Source organism: Zea mays, chromosome 3 (genome assembly GCF_902167145.1).
Source record: "Zea mays cultivar B73 chromosome 3, Zm-B73-REFERENCE-NAM-5.0, whole genome shotgun sequence".
NCBI lineage: Eukaryota > Viridiplantae > Streptophyta > Magnoliopsida > Poales > Poaceae > Zea > Zea mays.
The window spans coordinates 136,725,425-136,731,243 of NC_050098.1; positions in this window are offsets into that span (position 1 = coordinate 136,725,425).

The following is a 5,819-nucleotide window of genomic DNA, read 5'->3' on the forward strand; positions in this document are numbered from 1 at the left end:
TCTAAAAACAATGGTTGGCTTGTCTTATCGTATTAGGTTCCCTGAACGCCAAGTGCTAGAAATAGCTGGTCTTTCTAATGCCACATGGTCCAGATGGTTCATATCCGTTAGAAAAATTAGAAAATTTCATCTTAATTTAATCCGTAAATAAAGTGCGACGATGATGACAAATGTGTATAGAAAGCGAACAGATCTAAATTTGTGTATCATGTCAACTAAGATTAAAACTTGATCTAGCAGAACCATGTCTAAACATATTAGACAGAACAATATGAAAATCATGATGAGAGGGAGATGGTTGTACATTTGTTCCTTGCTGATGTTGGGTTAGAGAAGACGACACCGAGGTTCAACACCGTCTCGTTGTTGGCGGTGATGTGAAACGCCCACGTGGTGAGGAGTCCTCACCATGGCGACGAGGTTGAAGACGACGATGAAGCGATCGAGTAGTCTAACAGAGCACTTCCAAAAACCTTATTCACCCTTTCCGGTGCAGGATCACTGCTCGGCCCGACGAGCGAGCGTACACGTGTGTTCTTCCTTCTACCTCTCACCCAACAATTATACACAAGAACAAGGAGAGGACTGCCCGACCCGACGAGTGAGTGCACACGTGTGTTCTTTCTTCCACCTATCACCCAACATATACAAGAACAAGGAGAGGACTCAACTATTTAAATTGAGTTCCCTCCACCTCAACTAGCAAGGTAGGGACGATTGTTTGCACACTCCTGTCAATATTGCCACACACCTCTTCATGAATGGGCCTTTGAGATTTTCAAAGGAATTATTCAAAAATTAAATGGGCTTGGCCCAATAATTCTAACAATCATCCACAAGGTCTAAAAGTCGCATCACAATCCTCCATCAGCTTTAAACTAGATAAATATGTATACAGAGTTTCATATCTCTTCACATAATTGCACTGCCATGTCACAAAGCATGATGATGTGTTACCGTATTTAATGAATATGAAACTCCCAATGAGAATGGCCTTAGTCACAAAGCTAGATCGAAAATATGTACTCCATCTCTACTATATTAAAGAACCAGTTTTCATAGTTCCAAGGTTCCATCGTCAACACTTTTGCAACAAAAAAACCCTTATGTTTCTTTGTAAGAAACCCATGGTCCAATCAAATACCTATAAACTCCTACTCGCGCGCTCCCTTCACTCCATCTAGTATAGTTGTTTCTTTTTCCATCCAATTCCCCCACATTTAAATGGTAAAAAAGCTAAAATTATACATAAATGGAGATTCAAATCATGGTTGTTGACTCTAAACCCACATTCACACTCACCTAGCTAACGAACACACATGTTTTTCATGTTTTATATTTGATACTCGAACATAAATAAAAATTGTAGCAAGGTACATACACTTTGCTAGTTTTGATTAACAAAGGGCATTCGGTACGTGGCTATGCCATCTAGTTCATTTCTTTGTGTTGTTAATAAATGAACATTAATTATCTTCGACCCACCAACTTTAATAATTATCAACCCATCAGGTCATATTTATGACTTCATCTCCAGGCAACATCATTCCCAGGTCTCATGCCCATATAAAACAACCCCGACCTTCATCCACCGCCACCCAAGCATACATATAATTGATAAGCCTAAGATCGATCGGTTCTGTACGTGATTTTCTCCAACAGTGTCAAGTGTCATATAATCAGGCATGCATCAACCTAGGGGTGAGAGGAATCAGCAAGTCAATCGACACATGAGCGTTGTTAGCATGTTTATCAGGCATCTACTGTGCATGATTTGTGGATATAATTAGGGCGACACATGGAGAAACATAAACGACACTCCATGGTTTTTTGTACGCCGCATTCGAGCACCCTAACTACATAACACAGGAGTCGGAGGCACAGGAAGTATTCTGGGCTAGGACAATAATGTACATATCCATAGGGGTGGGCGTGTGGTACCATTTACGGACTCCATACAGGTCTCTTGTGCATACATGACTCAATAGTGTTGCTGTAGATGGGGTAATGAATAACATTCCAATATATATATATATATATATATATATATATATATATATATATATATATATATATATATGTCGCCATCAGGTTCTCATTTGATTTGCATCTTCATTTAATCAATGGGTCCGAATTATCGATCACCTACTCACCAACTTCAACTTTTTTTTATTATGGAAACAAAATGTTCCATCCTTTTGCAATCTCTTGCATACGATCTTACAAATCGAAAAAAATACAACCATCCATCATAAACATTCTCAGAAGTAAAACATCAACAAATCAAGCTCCTTCTAATCTAGCGTTGGACTTCCATCCATGGCTTGCAAAGATCTCCATAGCCACCACCTCTAAGGATCGACATACCGCAAGGACCTCGTGTTGAGGTTGTTCTTTCTAGAAAAATCTCCAGAATCTGAGTCAGTATGTTGCCCTGAATAGAACCTGCATAATTGATGGTTTTGGTTTAAAAGTAAAAACAACATCATTGCGACAAAGCCAAATAGACCAAAACATTTCCGTCACTCCAATTATAAGTTTTTTCTATGTATTGTTCCCTTGTTAGCAATCCAGGACCCAATTATATGATTAATATTGTTCAGTCTCTCTATATTTAAGGCAAAGTAAATAATTCTCCAAATATTTCTAGCAAGGTAACAATCAAATAACAGATGTTGAATAGACACATTTTGATTACAAAAGCTGCATTTTAAACAACCTTTCCAACCTCGCTTAGCTAAATTGTGTTTGGTAAGAGTAACTCCCCTACCTAAATACCACAAGAAAATCTTAATTTTCAGAGGAAGATTTAGACTCCAAAGTATATTGCGATTTACAGGGGGAGTATTCATTAAAAGAAAGTACATTGAGTGAACTGAGAAAAGTCCATCTCTGTGAGCCTCCGAAATAAATTTGTCTCTCGATTCTTCTAAATAAATGGTTGCCATCAAATTTAATAAATTATGCCACTCAACTTGCTTCACTCTGATAATAGCTCTACGAAAGGATAGGTTGGGTATATTTCCATTCATAACATCTTTGACTAAAGCATTGTTTTTACGCATAATATTAAAAAGGTTCGGACAATGGTCCTTAAGCGGTCTATCGAGGATACATCTATCCTCCAGAACCTAGTCATTTGACTGTTACCTACATCGAACCTCCCCCTGCTCAAGAAACTTTATTTAATTTTCATGAGACCAGACCAGAAATGCGAGTCTCCGGATTTTCTCATTATTTGAGTAAGTGATTTGGATCCGAAGTATTTATTTTTCATAATTTCCTGTCATTTACCGTTCTCATTTAGTAACTTAAAGAGCCATTTGTTAAGTAAACAAACATTCTTAATGGCTAGGTTGGCAACCCCCAATCCACTGATCTCCTTAGGTTGACAAATAGTCTTCCACTTTGTTAGTCTATATTTCTTTTTTGAATGGCCGCCTTGTCAATAGAAGCGAGAACGAATGGCATCTAATTTTTGTAACACCCCGCCGACACCTTGAAAGGGAAATGTGCCTTTGGGCCATTTCTAAGTATTTTGGTGATTGAGTGCAAACACAAGTGCTTAAATGTGAAAATATGCCCATGGATGAACAAAGTGCAAATCACAAGTTAAGGTATGTTTCTAAGCCTTAGTACATTGGTTTTGTGTACTAATATTCTTGTCTAAGTGTTAGAAACAGGAAGAAGAAGAGGAGTGGAGGGCTGCTTCGGGCTGGGGCACCGGACTGTCCGGTGTGCACCGGACAGTGTCCGGTGCGCCAGACCAGCGCGGAGCAAACCAGCCGCTCTCGGGTTTTTCTCCGACGACTTCGGCTAAAATTCACCGGACTGTCCGGTGTGCACCGGACTGTCCGGTGAGCCAACGGTCGGCCGGGCCAACGGTCGGCCGCGCGATCGGCGCGCGACACGTGGCCGAGCCAACGGTCGGAAGGAAGCACCGGACTGTCCGGTGTGCACCGGACTGTCCGGTGCGCCAGATCTGCAACGGTCAGCAACGGTCGGCTTCGCTGTTTATGGAAATAAATCGGGCACCGGACAGTGTCCGGTGTGCACCGGACTGTCCGGTGCGCCCGACGACAGAAGGCAAGGATAGCCTTCCAGATGTGTTCTCAACGGCTCCTAGCTGCCTTGGGGCTATAAAAGGGACCCCTAGGCGCATGGAGGAGGACACCAAGCATTCCTTGAGCACTCTTGATCACTCACACATCAATCTTGCGCACTTGTTCGACATTCTAGTGATTTGAGCTCCGTTCTAGTGTGCTAGTCTCTTGAGCTCAAGTCTGGGTCTTGTGTGTGCGTATTCGCTGTGATCTTTGTGTCGTGTGTGAGTTGCTAATCCCTCCCTTGCTCCGTGATTCTCTGTGAACATCTTTTGTAAGGGCGAGAGGCTCCAAGTTGTGGAGATTCCTCGCAAACGGGATTGAGAAAAGAAAAGCAAGAACACCGTGGTATTCAAGTTGATCACTGGATCACTTGAGAGGAGTTGAGTGCAACTCTCGTCCGTTGGGACGCCACAACGTGGAGTAGGCAAGTTTTGTACTTGGCCGAACCACGGGATAACCACCGTGTCATCTCTGTGATTGATTTCTTGTGGTTATTGTGTTTTGACTCCTCTCTAGCCACTTGGCCATAATTGTGCTAACACTTAACAAGTTTTTGTGGCTTAAGTTTTGAAGTTTTACAGGATCACCTATTCACCCCCCCTCTAGGTGCTCTCAATTGGTATCAGAGCCGTTCTCTTCAAGAAAGGGACTAACCGCCCGAAGAGATGGATCCTAAGGGGAAGGGAATCGTGATCAACGACAAGGAGAAGGAGTCCTTCGTCAACGAGCCCAAAGATGACAAGCCTACCGACTCCGGCTCGGGTCATAGACGAAAGGAAGGGAAGAAGAAGAAGACGAGGCGCATCAAGGAGATCGTCTACTACGACGACAGTGATGAGTCTACTTCTTCCCAAAAGGACGACGACCACAACAACTACGAACAAAGGAAACCGGTTAATTCTAACTTTTCCTTTGACTACTCTCGTATTCCGCAAAGTTCAAATTCACATTTGCTTTCCATTCCACTCGGCAAGCCCCCACACTTTGATGGAGAGGACTACGGATTTTGGAGCCACAAAATGCGTAGTCACCTATTCTCTCTCCATCCTAGTATATGGGAGATTGTAGATAGTGGAATGCACTTTAATAGTTCGGATAGTCCTATATTCATTAATGAGCAAATCCATAAGAATGCACAAGCTACTACTGTTCTTCTAGCTTCATTGTGCAGGGATGAATATAACAAAGTGAGTGGCTTGGATAACGCCAAGCAAATCTGGGATACCCTCAAGATCTCTCATGAGGGAAATGACGCTACCTTGCTCACCAAAATGGAGTTGGTGGAGGGCGAGCTTGGACGGTTCGCGATGATAAGGGGCGAGGAGCCAACTCAAACATACAACCGGCTCAAGACCCTTATCAACAAAATAAGGAGCTACGGAAGCACGCGATGGACGGACCACGACGTCGTCCGACTAATGCTAAGGTCCTTTACCGTTCTTGATCCTCATTTGGTGAATAATATTCGTGAGAATCCCAGGTACACCAAAATGTCGCCCGAAGAAGTCTTAGGAAAATTTGTCAGCGGGCGAATGATGATCAAGGAAGCAAGGTACGTGGACGACGCCTTGAATGGACCGATCAACGAACCACAACCTTTTGCTCTCAAAGCTACAAGAAGCAAGGAGGTGCTACCTAGCAAGGTGGCACAAATTGAGGCGGTCGGACTTAATGATGAAGAGATGGCTCTCATCATCAAACGCTTCAAGACGG